The following is a 17,955-nucleotide window of genomic DNA, read 5'->3' as shown; positions in this document are numbered from 1 at the left end:
GCACCACAACACTTTAAACCAGAATGTTTTTACAAAATGGAAGAACACTGGAGAATATTGTAGTTTGGATTTTTGAACCAACTCTGCTCTGGTGATAAAGCTCTGTGCTCAGGCATTTAACAGCTAGTTAAATCCTTTGCCAAAAAATTGATGAGTGAACGGCTAAAGAATGAAGTGGTTCCATTTCAGCTCATCCTCTCTATCCTCACACCAGTCTGAGCAGTTATTCTGTCTGGAGGTACTGCATTATTGCTGGCTCTCATCAGCAATAAGTTATAGCCTCTCTGAGTTCAAGGAGGAAGTCATGTAGGAACTTACTTACCTTACACAGTGTTCTGGTTTCACCTCCCTGTGCACAAACACATGATGGAGAATACCAGTGTTTGGCTGATGCAGAGCATTGTTTTCCAGATAAGATTATATATTGAATGTATAAGCATGATCACATAGTTGTGCACACACACATCCCCAGTCGCAGAGAAAAGAGGCACCTGAAAGAAAGATTCACATGACTGAGGGGGATGGGAGGGGAAGGTTCAGGCATAAAATACTATGTGGGAGAAAACAGAAGAATAATGAGGTAAAAAAGTGAAAGATTATAGAAAAGACTGTTGGAGAGTGGGTGGAGGGAGTGGACCAGTGGAGAACATGGCTATAGAGATGGAGACTGCTATCTGATTGGCAAAGCTCCAGCCTTTTCCACTGTACCACTTCGGGTGACTCTAACTTTCATAACATTATGCAGTGCAGTGCTGTGATTCAAAAGGAAATTTGGCACCGCCGTTTGTTTTTAATTGGTGGAAGAGCAGCATGATAAAATAGATTGACCTTTTAAGGATTTCTGACATTCAAAAGATTTAATATAGCTACTAAAACGCAAAGAAAAAGTAAGTCTTTTCTATTTTTTTCCCTCGCCAGGAGCTGAACCTCTCATTTCAAGACCTGGGTGATCTTTACCAGGTGGAAAACTCCAGAAGGATTCTCCAAAGATTGATACGGGTCGAAAAACTTTGGTTGGTGGACAATTCTTTGACAGACCTAAGTGCCATACGGTTGCCAAGGTAGGCAAGATGTCCTGCTTGTCTTTTTTTTATATTATAGAAATCAGAACTGTTATTTACTTTAGTAATGTCTGGAGCAAACCCTTGAAAACTGATTAAAGATAATATTTTGGGGATTATTATATGGGGAAAACATCACTGTATTTCTGTTCTGAATTGCCATTATGCTGAAATTGAAGATACTCAGTAAAAGGTGATGTCTGCTTTATTTCTGGTGGATAATGAATTCACAAGTCTTACTAAGTTCAGTGATTTTTGCTAAAAGATATCTTGTTAAACAGTGAAGATATGGTGAGAGGCCAGGTGTTAAGATTGCAACTATTTTACTATGCATCCATTGCTATTTTGCTGTCCTGTGCCTAAGAATACTGAAAGTTATAATACAGAGAACAGGAATAATGATGTATCTTTCATAAAATACAATGAAAGCTGAGAGAGTAAAGTATGGGGATCTGATCTTGCAGACCTTGGTTAGCAAAAATAACACAAGCATAAAACAAGTGTGAGAGCAGGTCCTTCAGAATAAAATTCTTGTACCACTTATTGGAAACTCTAAGATGCCATGACTTCAGGTAGATGAAGAACCTTCCCTGTGTTGACTTACAGGTATGTACTGTTATAGATGTGATCAGTGATGTCATATGCTTTGTACTTTACAGATGCAGAGAGCTAAATGTCAACAAAAACTACTTTACATCCTTCAGACAGTTGCCAAAGTTACCTCAGATTCAGCACCTGTCACTGGCTGAAAATAACATTATGACACTGAGTGGAATATCAGACTTGAGACATACTCCGCTTGAATCCCTTATACTCAAGAGGAATCCCTGTGAGTTTCAAGAAAGCTACAGGCAGCAGTAAGTCTTACCATCTCATGCACACTTGGACATTCACACTCTTGTTTTATTCTTCCCAGCTGATTTTGACTCCAAACCCCTGTTGCTAAGAAGAAAAAATTACACTTAGGTCAGAAAGGGTAATGAAGTGCATTTCTTACAAACTCCAGTGATATGCAGAGTTGGCATATCTTCCAACTACAATCGTTGAATCTAGTCAGCCATCTACAACTGACATGGATGATATTTTTGAGATAAACATGTAAACATGTTCTTTAGAAGTTCTTTCTTCCTAAAAAGGTAAAAAAAAAAAAGTAGGAACATCTTCGATGGAAGCTTTTCTGAATTTCCAGTAGGCTTTATATTTCAGTCTTGTAGATGTTCCTTTAGTAATGTGATGGTAATGCTTGTGCTTTTAAGCATACATAGGCAGATATCAAAGTGCCAGTTAAAAGTTATATTTAAAATAATGAATTTCACATTTTATTTACATATAAAAGATCCAGAGGAAGAAACACTGAAGAGCACTTTTTAACAATTACTATTTCCATGCCCCCAATCCTACCAGCGTTTAAGTCAATTACATGTACATAATTCTGGCACTGCTTTCACTGGCAGTGTTGGAGGACAGAGAGAATCATTTTCAAGCACTGATAAAACCCTGACACATGTATTGAGAATGAGAGAATGAGCCCTGAAATCCATGCTCACCTCAGAAGCTACAGAGCAAATGGCACAGCATGTGGGTTAAGGACCTGTGTAATAATGCTTTCAGGAAGCATTTCAGACATGATTCTTCCTCTAAGGAAAAAATGGAGTGGTCTTAATGACCAAGATCAGTAATACTGATACGCTGCTTGAAAGGAACAATATAACAGGAGGTGCAACCATTTATTTCTCTTTGGCACCATGCCCACAGAAGTGCAGAAATCTTTGCAGAGAGCCCAGTTTCTCTATCACAGGAGGATGAAAGTTGAGCTGTGCATCTTGCAGTGTGAATCCCTGATTTTCAGCAGTCCAGGAATTTCAGTGTAGGCCAGCACCGTGTGCTCTCTTTTACAATTAGACAGCTGGTTTGGTTCTACTCCATTCAAACTGTAGATTCCCGGGGTGCTTTCCAGAGTTTGATGATATAAAAATTGGACAGCAGAATGAAAACTGAAATTTATAAATTAGTTCTTTACCAAATAAATTCAGCAACAAATGCCAAATCAAGGTTTCCATCAACGCAATCATATCTGAATAGCACTGAATCCGCTGATTGTTTTTCATCAGAGCCTACTTCATTTGCAAGACCTCAAAGATATTTGTCTCAATTTCTATTATTCTTTCATCTCCTTTTCAGTGTATTCTCCAGTTTGCCAAATCTGAAGGTACTGGATGGTGTCCCAAAACTGCCAGAGGACTATTCACCCCCAGATACCAGTTTTTTCCCCAGAATGTGCACTGTACTCTAGCACTGTATTTGTGTGGGATCACAGCTGTGCTAGAATCACCTTACTTAAAAGAATCAATAAATTCTGTACGTGAAAACTACTCTTTTTTTGGGGCATTGAATCAGAAATACTACTTTTTTGAGCGTGTTCTTGATACCACAGTCATCAAGTGAGTATTGATAACTGGATTATAAATCAGACATGATATGTATGCTGAATGTCATGGGTTTCACATATTTAAAATATTGGCTGACTTTCTGGTCTAAGAACTCTGTGTAAAAGGTAACCCACAATTACTGACTTGCATTGCATTCACCAAACACATGTCCAACTCCAGACCACGTGTCCATTCTGGGAAGTGATGCAGGGATCAATGTCCAGGTTGCTAAGGGAAAAAACTGAACAGAAGAACCACTGACAAAGTAGAGCACAAAAGAGGAAAGAAGTCTGTCAGCTGTTTGCTGGTGTTGTGTAGGAATGTCTTACCATTTACTAAAGGTTCCTCTGCCCAAAGCTACAATGAGGAAAAAGAGCTGTAGGAGCACAAAAGGGATTTGTCATGGCTCCCTGGGGTATCTGAATGCAATTATCTGTGAGAGGTGCCTGTCCTTGTCTTTGATTCATTTCCTGCTCAATTTTAGCTCTTCTTCCAGGCAGCTCATGCTGGTGCACAAATAGCTATGTCCTTAATGGCTCAGGAAGAGAATGACAGAGTTCTAGAAAATAAAGACAATTAACAGAATTGCCTAATTCCAGAGACAGTCGATAAATTCTCTGCTGTGTATTGGCTGCGAGCACGGTTTGGTTCAATTAACAGAGCGAGGAATAACGAGCGCCCAGCCTTGCATGTTCTGAGTGCACAGAAAGGCTGCAGCTCAGTCTGTGTTGGATCAGGTCAAGAGGAACAGCCTGGGAAAGTACAGCTCTCCTGTAGCTGAGCGATCCAACCAGTCCATCCCAGCAATGCATGACCTAAGATCACACGATTCTGCTTGTGTAATATTGTCTAGCTCAATGTATGTCCTAATGCTGTGCAAGAAAAAAGGCTATGGGCTGCTGCAGAGAGGTGTCTTGATGAGGGCTCACCTTGATACAGTTCGACAAGCTTTCACAGATCCAGAGAAGAGGCACGGTTTCCACAGAAACAAGAAGGCATCCAGGGCTCTGAGACAGGCAAAGTAAAGCTGTGTGTGCTGTGCAAATGGGGCCAGAAGAGTGTCTTTCCCACAGAGAGCTAAAGAGCAGAGAAGTCGAAAACTCTGAGGAGTTAGGCTGGTATGCTGTCTAGAGTCTAGAGATTAACCCGAAAATAGGATAATACAAGGATCAACATAAAACCCAACTGCTGTATTTGGAAAGTGTGAAAACAGGACCTTCTCAGCTGAGGATGGATGTGAGAAAGCACAACCTCTGAAGGAGGGTAGGCCTGGGGGCTGCCGCTCACATCTTACACCTGTAATCAGGAATGGGTTGGTTGTCTCCATTGAACTCCCTCAGATCTTTGCTCTCGTGACCTGAGCCCTGGCTCGGTCACAGGCAGAGGAACAGACACTGATCTGTGATTTCCCGGTGGAGAGATGGTTCCTCCCTCATCATTTTTCCTGTCGTTATTTGAGTTGTTCGGGCTTTGCAGTCCCTGAGGATCACAAGATGATATCCCGGCAGTCCTGCTGATCTTATTTAAAGTGCATCCAGGAACAAGAAAGCACTGGTAATGTTTGAGTCACTTTGCTGCAATGAGATTTAAATGAGATGTTCACTATCAGCCATATCACATGGGAAACTGGGGAGAAAGAGCAATTACATTCCAGCTGTTTGGCTGGACAAAAGCCACGAGGCAGAGGAAGCACACTGGACACATTTCAACATCTCCAGTCAGCTGGAAACCCCAGCAGCGAGAACCTTTTGAAACTGGCCAAACCACGGATAAGTTAATACATATTTTAGGCTCTAAATTAGATTATTACTGTCTAGCTTTTCTTTTTCTGCCAAACTTACACTCAGCTCAGCTTTGACATTCCTTAAGGGGAAGTTCTATGCCTGCCCCATATCGGTGTCCCAGGCTCAGCACCGCTGAGGATGGATTGCATGCCATGGTCAACACTTGGCTTGGAAGGATTTGCTGCATCTGCTATGAGGAGAGGAGACTGTTTTGTTATTCTCTTATCTCAAAGGATGGACTTTTGGCTTAGAACATGAAGGAATCATGAGAAAAACCTGACCAAGCCCAAAAGGAGATGGGCCAGCAGCAAATTGGGTTCTCCTCCCTTGTTTTCCACAGTTATGTTATGGAATGGTCTAATCTAAACCTAACCTATGATTCTGAGAAAACCTGGCAGTAATGGGACAAAAGTAGAGCTCTTATTTCGCTTGAGCTTTTCAGATCTCATTTACTGCGATTACACTCTGAAATCTAGAATAATAGCTACCGCTTTGGAGCCAGCTGTGATCTGCTATTTCTGATCATCCCCAAAGCTTCAAACCTGACTTTTCATGAAAAGTTAGCAGTTTTTCCAAAATTTTGCCAACATTTAGCAGAAATGCTTCCTGTGACTTCAGAGCTGCAGGAGTGCGGCTTTACTTGGTGTGGAAGGAGGGAAGGGGAGAGGGAAGTGCTTACACACCAGTGAGCAGGTTACCAGAAGGGGCATGGTGAGGCTGCTCATTTCTGGGAAGAACAACACCCCCCCATTTCCCTCGAGGACCTCTTTCTGAAGATCAGTCTATGTTCATTTATGTCACCATTTCCTTCCTGACGGATTAAAATCAAATGCCTTCTCCTCTGTGTGATGCAGTTTTCCATCACTGCCATTTAAATTTTGCTCCTCAGTAAAGAACCTTTATCATTTTCGATGGTTTCCTGGCTATATCAGCATTCCAACTAAAAATGAATTTAGTGAATATACAGACTGATGTTTTAATCTATCTGAATACATGCATGAGACACAGAGGCACATCGGCAGGAAGCATGGGTGGAAAAAAAAGCTATTAAGATGTCTCTGAGCATTCATTTTTCATTTCTAATCTATCATCCAAGATACATTTGCTTTGGAATGGCCAGATATCTTGTTGCATTATGTGACTGGACGTGCTGAAGATAAGGAAAGAAAGCCATTGACAACATATGCTTTGGATAAAAGCAGTCATAAAAGCAAATGTAACAAGCATACCAGGGACCAGTCAAGCACGGATAGTAACAAATTGAGAATAACCAGAAATTTCATGAATAGTCAAACTACAGGAAACTGTGTAGTCAGCCCTGGGGAGTGAAATCCAACCCCCCCTTTTTTCTTTCCCCCTCCAGAGATCATTTTGCTTTTATTACGTGTTAACATGTTTCTCACTTCTACTCTATGTGCAGTCTGTTTCATTTGTGATGCATTAGTACACTTACTCTTCTCAACCTGAGCTCTGAGCCAGTTCAAGGATGTTTCTGTTGAGATGAACTGACGATGAAGTCAGACATTCCTCTGATGCAACTTTAATTTTCTGTACTAAATGTACAAAGCTCCATCTTTCTGAACACAAGGAAAGCCAAACAAGACTGCATCTGCCCTGGGGGCTCCGAGCCCTTTTTCACCCCATACTCAGCTCTCAGCATTACACATCTTTGAGCTTCATTCCCTGGGGACTTATCCTTCATCTTTCTCCGCGTTAGCTCATTGTGGCAGCAAAAACCTTCATCATGTTGGTCTGATGCTTCCCTTGAGCATGATACGCCAGCTCAGGATGCCTTTGGTTGCTCAGGATGCTGTGAGCTTTTTGTTACATCTCAACCCCAGCTGTTTGCCTCCTCCACCATATCCCCAGTTCCACCTTCAGCTACACCGCTGTGCTTGGTGTGTTTGGTACAGTGAAGACAAAGCAAGAGTGTCGGTGGAGCAAGAAGTTCTGTAGATTTAAATGCACCAGTAGAAGAATTGGAATAAAACAGGCCTCCATCCTGTGTGAGCTGTCCCTCATTAATCTTTCAGAGTTTTTGGTGAGTTTTTTGTGGCTGATTCAGGGCACAAGAGTATTAAAGAGTGAGTGCAATCTGGAGGACATGTAACATCAACAGAATCTAAAGGCAGGTTAAGGAGCTCAGACCTGCTGCACTTCACTCTGTTTAATGTTTTACTATTGATTCTAACTTGAAGTATTGGCATTCTGTTTCCTCTTCTGGCTTGGTTTAGGTTTTTTTTAGTGTCTTAGTTTAAACACGACAACAAATACAACTCCGAAAGCACAGCTTAAGATCAGAAAGTGTAGATCTGTGCCTGTAGAGAAATTGGAATATAACATCAATTTAACTAGAGAGAGAAGCAGTCAAAGGGGTTGTCATGCCCTGTGTGGTACAGAAGTGTTCTAAGTAGCTGAGTGCCTAATTATTATGATGGTGATGGGTTGATGGTTGGAACTACTGATCTTAGACATCTTTTCCAACCTCCACGATTCTGTGATTGTATTTGTCAGCTTGAACGTGCTGGACTAAATCTGAGACAAATTTCTCTCCTGATACAGTCCTGTTTATTGTAGTTGGATGTGTTTATTACACAGATGTCTGCCTATTATTGAAAAGGCCACAGCTGAGCCTACCCTAAACCTGCCTTTCAATTCTAGGTCGTCCTCACATTCTTGTTGAAGAGTAATGTTTGAATGTTGGAGGGGTTCAGGTGCTGGCTGCAGGATAATTTCAGCACAGTGTAGGTGAGCTTTTCAGGACCAACCTGCTTGAGTCCATACATAGCTGCAGAGAAGGTGGGCAAGGGCTGGTTATGTACTGAAGAGGCGTTTCTGCTCCACAGTGTAATGCTTTGGCAACCCAGAAGATGTACTGCAGTGTCTTCTTTGTGATGGTGATGCAGTGCCCAGTTATCTTCTCACCTGCGACCTCGGAAGTACCTGAAAAGGTAATGTCTTCTGTTGTATTAACAGTGGGAAAAGTTTAGATGAGTAACTAAAGCCTCAGATATCCCAAATACCTACAGTCACAACAAAATACAGTGTGACACAGTAAGTGTGTGTGTATTTAATTAACATCAAGCAGATTAGAAGTATGTGCAGCTGAAAAAGGCAGCTATAATGCAAGAACAGGATCAAGGCCTTAGGAACTTGGGGTGGGCTGGTTAGTAAATACATGGAAATGGTTATTTCTGAAAGAAAAAAAATGGTATTTTTGTAGCTAACTGCAGGGGAAGGTATGATGTGACAATATTAGGAGAAAAAAATATTTGAGTTTCTGCTTGTAACGCAGAGCAGATAAAGGGTTATGATGTGAATGAGTGGTAGGGAAGGAGATTGCAGGGGTTGTGTGCTTTGTGTAAGTGCTTGCTTATGGAGCTCTCTGTGCTCTGCTCTCCCAGACTCGTTGTCCTTGCTGAAGTTCCTCCTGATGGTCTGAGGACAACTGCCAGCACTCAACTGGAAGCAAGTAAAGAGGCAGTGTGGTGCTAAAAAAGGTGAGCAAATTATCATGCACCTTCTCATAGACCATAAAGTTTGGGTTATTAATTACTGAATGTGACTTTGTTGGAAAAAAGCAGCTGGAAAACAAGTTTCTTTAGAGGAGATATATTGCTGAAGGTTAGCATTCTCCTTGCATTTATCCGCTTTCCAATAATGCTTTCTGCTTCCCAACATGGGACAGCATGCTGAAACACCCTTTTTGGCCATTGTGCTGTGAATTAAGGGTGCATTTTGTGCTCTGCGTGTATCGCTTCTTCTGTCTGCTGCAAATCTAAATCTTTCAGAAGCAGGCTGCTGCTGTGTTCCCATTCAATCTCCATTTCTTTTTGTTTCTAAATACAAGCTGACTTTGGAGTGAGTGATTTCTGGGCTCAGGAAGCACGCTGTGGTAAAGAGGTACATTTGTGAAGCCTTTTACCTGGGAGAAGTTGTGCCCTGGGAATAACAGATGGCTGTTCCTGTGCTGGTGATGGATGGCCATGGAATCTCTTTTTTCAAAGCACTGCTAGGGCTGGTGTTCCCTTAGGAGTGGTCTGAATTAATCCTTCTTTCTCCAGCCTTCCTGTGTAGTTTTAATTAAGTTACAATTCATCACTTTCTTTAGAATAAATTGTTTTTCTAATTTACTTGGAGATGCATCCTTTAGTCTAAGATAGGGCTGCACGGATGGATGGTGTGCTATTTGCAGCAGAACCAAGGTACAATCTTTCAAGGAAAATGAATGGGGTTTCTCAGATATGCTTAGCTCTTGTTCTTGTCTAGAGACTGGTGAAGGGCAAGTCTGCGTATCGCCAACCCTTTCACGGCTCATTCCCAAGGCAGGGGGCTTTGCAGCTCCCTCAGTACTAATTGTAGTTACTTGCTATTAAATCTCCTGTTATTACTTTCAGGGTCTAACTCTGTTCTGACAAAACACAGTGGTTGGAAGTGAAAATATTCACAGAATTGGCTTACCTGTTAGACAGATATCTCTGTGAACACCAGAGATTGACATAGCAATTAATATTTGGGGGGCTAAATAATATGATCTGAATTCTCCAACAAGGAGAACAGGAGAGAGCAGAGCTGCAGCTGCCAATGAACTGCAGTGCCATCGTCAAAAGTTGAAACAAATGAGAAAATAAAAAGATGGTTTTTTTCTGTGGATTGAGCTACAGCAAATAGCAGCACTGATTTCACAGAGAAATGCTGACTTTTTTTTTTAGCAATAATAATCAGCTGCAATCTGATGCTCTTTCTTTCTTCTTTAAGCCCATTGGGTCTCCCAGTTGACTGCGCTCTCAATGGCACGTCTTAGAATTAACTAGATGTTCCTCGTAAGGCTATCCTGACTCATCCTGTCTTCTGAGTGGTCTTTTCCAGCCTTAATGAATCTATAAGCACCTATCATGAACTGTTCCTACCAGCTTTGCACAGTGATGCTCATCTTTAAACAAAGCCATCTCAATATCCCCATTCCCTTGTTTGGGGGTGGGGGAGGGTGAGCTCTTCCTGTTGCTGGTCTCGTGGGTGTGTTGGTGGAATCTGTTGAGGATGGCATAAGGCAACTTGTGGTGCTTATGAAGGGAAGATTGTGGCGGACCACTGCAGAGAATTGGTGGTTGGGTATGAGGAAAGATTTCTTCTTAGAGTGATGCTGCACTGGCACTGGCTGCCCAGGGAGGTGGTGGAGTCACCATTCCTGGAAATGATCCAGAACCATGGAGATGTGGCACTGAGGGAGGTGGTCAGTGGGCGTGGTGGGATGGGTTGGGGTTGGGGTTTATCTTAAAAGATATTTCCCAACCTTAATGATTCTTACTAGGAAGGTCAGATCAGAGGATTGTTCAGGAATGGACCTCACCAGCCTCACCCAGAGAAGAGCAGGTCCTGTGCTGGAAGGACTTCTGGTCTTGTAGCTGACTGATGTGGCTCACAAATGATTGAGATTCATCACTGGTTACACTTGGGATCTCAATTTTCATACAGTCTCTGTATTAACAAGTATATTACATACAAACTGCACCGTGTGCAGCACTAAGCTGTGACTGGAGAGCAGTATTTAAGTGGTAATGTCAAAGAAATACAAAGAATAGGCTATTTTGCTCAGACGTCAGCTGACAAGCTGGAAAGGCATTTAAGACAATTTTACCCACCACTTTTTCTTGATGAAGTGACAACCAGTGTAGGCTCGTCATCCACTCAGCTGCCAATGGGGATCAAGATATTATACACGGAAAAGTATTTATTGTAGACTGGTCTGGAGGGCTTTTGTACTTAGCTTGTACTACATAATAGAGAATCCAACCTGCTTTATTATCACACAAAGTCTTCTCTATTTCCTAAGCCTCTCACAGTAAAGCACACACATGTATTTTCTTTATTGAGAGACACCAGAAATCCCACTTAGATCACACAGCAAAACTAAACAAACAAACAAAAAAATTTATTGCAGGCTTAAATTGAATGCAGTAATACTGAGAAGGCATTTCAAAGATGGTGAAGCCCACACAGAAAAGTTACTCAACCAGCAGCTGCTGTCTGAAAGAGCAATTTTAAAGTATTTCCACGTTTTTCATGCTCTTTTATTTGACCTTTAGTTCAAGGCCATCTGTGCTGAGCTACTGACTTTTCTTGATCCCCTGAGTGGCTGCTGAAGATAGGCTTCAGTGTACATAATGAGGAACAAAACCTGCTTTTAGAGCTCCCCTCTTCCAGATAAAGTGTGATAAAACTAATTTAGCCCTTGAAGGAGCAAGTCTATTAGGCTTCTGATAGCTAATTTGATTCCTGATAATTTATTGTGCCGCGTGAACTGGGAAAACAGATTCAAATGTCTTTTGGAGGGCAGTAAGAAATCATTATCAGGAAGAAATGCTGTGGAAGAAGTAAATGGTTGAAAATCAGGTGGAGGTGGATGGAAACGCCTGCCCAGCTGGGGCTGTGTGTGGGTTTGGCAGCCTGAAGGAGGGAGCTGAAGGCAAGAGCAGTGTCTGGGGAGAGGATAAGGCTAGGCTGGAAGGGAAGTGCATTCATGTTTTGGGTTTGTTTGTTGTCTTGAGACTTTGGGAGCTCATGTTTTTCACTGTCAGATAAAAAGATCTCCTTTGCGCAAGGAAATTAGAAGAGTAGGTGGTGAGCCCTAAATCTTTTTTTAATTTTTTCTGAACCTCAGGGATTTGTATAACTTACTTAATGCTATCTATCGTCCCCATGGACCTTTATCTCTAGATATGTCCACAAAGTACCAATTTGTGTAGATCCCCTATTGGCTTTTACTGTTGATGAATCTGGAGGATAGCAGTACACTCCCGAAGTGAGCAGCCAGCATCAAAACAAGCCATTTGTATGGTAATCCAGAAAGAGAATTTATTGGCACATACTCAGTGTCTGGCATACGAGGGCAGAGAAATGTTCTGCCAGCAAGCCAAGGGAGCAGCAAAGCTACTCGTGTTTGCAGGACACCTTGCATATTAACATGTATTTTCCCTCACATTCAGCCTCCCCAGCAGCTCAGTGAGCGCAGCACAGCCTCCAAACTCCCAGTCTTTCAAATATGCATCTTCTCCTCTCATAATGTATTTCGTAGCTCTGCAGTTGCTGCCAGTCTTATTTGATGACTGCCATGTGTTAACAATTTTCCTAACACAAAACCAGCTAGCCCCATCTTTCTGCTTTGGTTAGGATCTGGCCTGGGACACAAATTTCAAGGCACGTGGGAACCCTGGTCCTGTTTCAGCTTGTTGCTTTATCATAAATTTTATTTGTTTTCAGGCACGCTGCCTCCCTTCTCTGTTCTTCCTTCTTTAAGGTGGAGCAGTGACATTATTAGTGAATAATTTGTTTGCTTGAAGCATCAGATGGACATTGGGTGAGCCCCACACCTCAGATATTTGAGCAACTTGACCAAGCAATGCCATGTTCCCCCCCTGCATAGTTCCCCACATACTGCAGTGTGAGCTCAGCCCTCCTAGACTGTCAGGTTGGTAGCATGGCATCCTCACTTATGAGCCATGAAATAAAGCTCATCTCCCCAGCAATTTATTGCCATGCTCTCCCATTGATTTTTATGGGTACTGCCCAGTGTGTCATCTCAGAATGTAATTGTTTTCTTTCTCGGACATCTGTGATTTCCAGTCCTTTGTTTAACAGCTCAAAGCCTATGGAGCATTCCATGGTATTTAGGTGGGAGGCATTAGCATAGCGTGGTTGCTTTAATGCTCTTACATATTAATCTTTAATATGTTCTTATTGATCAAGGCCTTGTAAGACAGCAAAGTGCCGCCCCACTCATTTATAGAAACAACAAACTGAAGCAGAGAAGGGAAAATAACTGCAAATGTCAAGCAGTATTTAGCAGCAGAGACACAAAAACATTTACTCTGATCCAGGAGCTGTGACACTCAGTTCATCCTTTTTCCTTTCGAGGTCTTTTTCCTTGGGGTTGAGTTGTCAGGACTGCCCGTGCAGGGGCTGCATCCCTCCTGCAGTGTGCTGCTGGGCTGGGGAGGTGCAGCCCTGGCTGCCCTGAGCCTTCACTTACAACCAGGAGAAATGCAAAGGATCTAAATTAGCTTCTAGGGTTAAAAAGCCCTAAGGCTACTTGTTAATTTATGAGGGTAAATTGTTGGTAAGATTATGTGAGCATGTGGAAACAGCTCTTGGGGTCATTAAAAACAAAGCCAGATTTATCAGCTGCTCAGATGTCAGTAAGCTTCCCTTACAAGCATGGACATCGTATCCTGTGAGGGAGTTAGAACGGGCAGGAAAGGTATCTGCCTTTGCTAATGCAATATTAAAGAGAAATCCTCTCTACTTAATCCTCTTATTAGGTATTGCATTACGTTGGCTGTTGGCATGCTTGCTGTCAGTAGGTAAAAGCAAGTCCTGCAGTGATCAGGTTCTTTCTGAGAGCACTGTAAGTGGTTTGTTTAGTGAGAGATGGCACACTGATCCATTGGCATTGACGTTATATGAGAGATGATACCCATATGGACCCAAATCTTGTGAGGGATGGGGGACAAATACCTAAAAGTCTGACTGTTCTGCCTTGTGGAGGATGGGTGAGGTCAGTGGTTCCACTCTCTGGAAATGGGGCTGTTAAGTATTGGCCTGGTGACACAACATGAGAAAGAGCTTTGTGGAATCAGAAGGAATCAAAGTCCCTTTGCGAGGGTGGATGCTTTCTCTGTGCTTTTCTTGTGTGCAGTAATTCTGCAGGTTTTAGAGGCAGGGAGGCATTTGGGGTCTGAGCTCTGTCAGCAGCTGATGCTCTGCAGTGATATGGCAGCTTATGGTGGTGCTGAGCTCCTCTACAGATGGGGCATTAATTGGCGGTTGAATGATCAGCAAACAGAGACTGAGAGAGTTCTGCAGTGCTCTGAGCAGCCAGACTGACAGCTGCCCAGCTCCTGGACACAGCCAGCCCAAGGAAATAGCATTGGCAAGAAAAATACCATCCTTGCAGACAAGTAATCAGAAAGCAAACTTTCTGAAAGCTAAGATCTGATCTGTGCTGTACTCGTGTTGATTTGTCCTCTCTGCGAGAGGAATGAAGTGCAGAGCTCAGCTGCCTTCAAGCAGGCTGAGATCATAGAATCATCAAGGTTGGAAAAGACCCCCGAGGTCATCAAGTCCAAATGATACTGAGCGGTGTGAGCAAACAGCAGTGAGGTTCTGTGTCAGTGTGCACTTGGCTGTGGGAAGTTCTAATTGCCAAAAGAATTAGCAGATCATTGGATTTGCAATTGATCTGTGTCCACATGAACCAGCTGAGCAAAACATGGGTTCATCATACAGAAAAAGGCTTAAAATACAGGCAGGCCGTGGTAGGTTGTAAACCTTACATGTGTGATGCTGTACATGGGGTCAAAAAATATCACGTCTTTAACACACCAAGGAGAGCCAGGTGACTCTGCTGGAAAGCTAGGGCTTCTGGGTCCTCAGAAGTTTCCTAAAATACAAACAATCTCTCTTTTCCCGTGCTTTCCCTTCTGATTATCCCTTCTTTCCTTCGCTCCTTGCAGCACTGATTACAATTCCTATATGGCAGATGTCCCACTAGCAATGCAGGTGAGATACGCACAGCTCAAATCTGACGTTTGGCTGAATCTAATGGTGCTGTTATCTGCAAAGGTCTTACATCTGTGGCGCTTGGTGTGTTGGGGGAGATCTGAGGCAGCACTTAGATCTCGCCATCCTTGGACACCAGTGGCACGATGCTCCCCAGCCAGCTTGTGAATTAATTTCCTAATCTCATTTTTACACTACTTGGGCTATTTTGTTCCGATAACAGATAACAGTACAATTTGTTCACTAATTAAGGCTGCCTTTTCCAAAATGCCATCTATGACATTTTGCTAGGCTGGCATCTGGCAGTGTACAAAATTCCCTGTGAAGTTTAACCTTTCATTAAAGCTAACCTTCTCTATCTGCTTCAGTACATGGCTGGGTTCTTAAGTGCATCTTGCAGACAAATGTAACATGGTCAGCTTTGGCATGAACAGGGCTCTTGCAGCAGTAGAACTGTGCTAACTTACTCCTGTTGTCAGCCAAAACCCTCCCTAAGAAGAAAGATGTTTCCATCAGACACTATACAAATTCATGGTCAAAATCAGCAGGTTATAGAGAGATGCCAGCATAAAATCACACCCAGAGGCGCTCAGGACCTCAGTTCCATCCTTGGGAGATTCTACAAGCGTGCTGGAAGAAGCAGTGAGGGGCTTCCAGTGCTCACAGCTTGCTGTGCAGCTGGGCTCTGGAACTGAGCTGAGGAATCAGGGCAGTTGGATTCCCTTTCTCAGCTCAGTTGTGCTGCTTTGCTTCAGTTTTTCCCTTTAAGGCAAGGTTTGATGTTTTTTAAATGCTTTGAGATTTGCAAACAAGCTTTGAGAGCCAAGTATTCCAGTGAAAGGAAGGTGTTTTCAAGGAATCACAGGTTAAAGACAGTAACACTGGTGGATTTTCTGTTGTGTGTTTTAGCAGGAAGCAACAAGTGATGGCACTGCTCGTGTTGTCAACTGAACTCCCAAACGTAACAGAGCTGGTGAATCCCTTTCACGTGCTGAAGCTCTAACAAAAGCTTAAAAATACATTATTCATGGATACCGGAGTCATGTAACTGCAGAAGTGATAATGATGAGAAAATAATGAATAACTTTGCATCTGAACCTGTAAGAACTGGGGAAGGGAAGCCTGGTTGGAGACTGACTGTGTGTCAGAGGCACTGGGCGCCATTTTTTGTCTTGGTCTGGGTACTTTGCTCCAGGTTTCTCAGTCCCTTCACTCTGCAACGATTTCCATTGAAATAGTACACATTTATTTCCTGCTGGGAGCAGAATCAGAAGTTCGCAAAGTAAACATGTTTTATGTGCTCAGACTTGAAAAACTGCATGAAGGTCATCAGTGATGGCTCTAAAGCTCCTTTGTCATGGAAACGGGCAGCAAAAGCATATAGAACTTGTCAGAAACTTGTTTGTACTTCAGTGAGAATTGTATCATTTTGTTTCATTTTTAATCACAGCTTGCTTCAAAGCAGAGATGGCTCGCCCTTGAGTAAGCCTGACTTTAGGCTGCGGTCATGGCTTTGGGTCAGGCAGATCCTGCAGGGCAAGTGCAGTTTGCACACTGCTGCTGTGTTGCTCTGCCCACACCTGGCAGCAGCCTCCAGCCTGCATCTGGTCCCAATTGCAGATGTTCAGATGTTCAAAGCCCCATGGCAAGGGGCAGTCGTTGCAGTGAGGTGAGTGGTAGAGCAGTCAGATTCCACCTGAGTCACTGGGGGATCTCTTGATCTACAGAATGAATCCTGCTGAGTTTTATTTTTTTCCATTGGGTGTGGGGTGTTTTTTTGTTTGGGTGTTGTTTTTTTTTAACATATTTTATGGCTAGAGCAAAATCCTCTTGGCTGCTTTCTCAGTTTATCATTAGGCAGGAGGAGATACCCCGTGGTGGCTCAAAAACTAGCAAGTCTGCCTTTCACCTTCATAAGGCCCAAAGGCTGCAGCTGCGGGGCATCTCCAGTTCATTTTTTCACATAGATCCATTAATTTATTGATCAGCAAAGTAGTCACTACTCCCTGTTATCTCAGAACTGTGGGGATAGCAACGAGGCAAGCATTTATATTCACATACACACACTGCTGATCTACATGGGACCTCAGGGTCTGGCACTGAGTACTGTGCACCAGGAAAGGGGACAGAATCTGGCAGCTCAGGGTGCATGGTTATAGTTGTGTGGTTTGTGCTTATGAAAGCTTCTGGAAGTCGTGGAGTGATGCTGTGAGCAATGCCAACCTCCAGCAGCTGGGCTGGGAAGCCCTGGGAAAGCCCCACCACGCCGTGCTGTAGTGGGAGCTGGGTGTTACGGGTTGCACAGTGCTGTTGTCAGCTATGGCTAAAGCCCTATTCAGATTGTTGAGCTTTGGTCAAGTAATTTTTCTCTGGAGTGAATAGGCTCTTGGTGAAGGATAGAACAAGCTTTCATTAAGACTTTCTTGGCCTACTGACAGTAAATGTGAACTTGTTTTGCTTGCTGAAGTAAATATTGCATCTGCTGTGTACACTGGCTCATACAGCACATAATAGGAGCCCTTATTCTGCAGCTCCCAAGTATGGGCAGAGTTTTGTTGTCGCTCTGGACTTTTGCTGGAGTGACAAGTTAGCCAAGCAAAGCCTCACAGCCTGACAGAAAACAAAAGAGCATCGTCACAGCTGCTTAATAAACACACTGTGCCCAAGGGCATTGGTGGCAGCATGGCCCAAATTCCAGCAAAATGGATAAATGCTCATTTAACTCCATTCATCAGCAGAAAATTGCTCAAGCAATTGCTTTCTTGACTTGGGGAAGAGAGCAGCAGCTTATTTCAATGTGAGGACACTATAAAAGTAGAGGTAGTGTAGATCATTTGCATCTGCGGATGACTTTGGCTCATTCCACACTGTAGGTGGACAGATGAGTCTGTGTCCTCTGCCTCTCCACCAGCATTAAAGCTGTCGTATGCATTCCATAACAAGTAATGCTGTTTCCATTAAAATAAATGAAGTATATATTGTGCAAGACAGAGCCCCATGTGTTCCCCTGTTAAGCTTGAGTTTAATATTTGTACGTCCACCTCCATAGTCACAGCCCCAGCCTTCTGCCACAGGGTAATGAAGGAGCCACAGGATGAGGGAGGACTCTCCTCCTGTTTGAAC

General features: G+C 43.0%; 1 long non-coding RNA gene across 1 annotated transcript; it reads left to right on the top strand.

Annotated features, from left to right (window-relative positions):
• The first annotated feature begins 678 nt into the window (after positions 1 to 678).
• LOC128082493 (uncharacterized) lies at positions 679 to 3,404 on the top strand. The gene is made up of 3 exons (XR_008207696.1): positions 679 to 1,061; positions 1,721 to 1,918; positions 3,243 to 3,404. It is a non-coding gene; the product is annotated as an uncharacterized LOC128082493 (long non-coding RNA).
• The last annotated feature ends 14,551 nt before the right edge of the window (positions 3,405 to 17,955 follow it).

The sequence above is a fragment of the Tympanuchus pallidicinctus genome, unplaced genomic scaffold (genome assembly GCF_026119805.1).
Source record: "Tympanuchus pallidicinctus isolate F22 unplaced genomic scaffold, pur_lepc_1.0 scaffold22, whole genome shotgun sequence".
Classification (NCBI taxonomy): Eukaryota; Metazoa; Chordata; class Aves; order Galliformes; family Phasianidae; genus Tympanuchus; species Tympanuchus pallidicinctus.
This window is presented reverse-complemented; position numbering and strand designations above follow the sequence as displayed.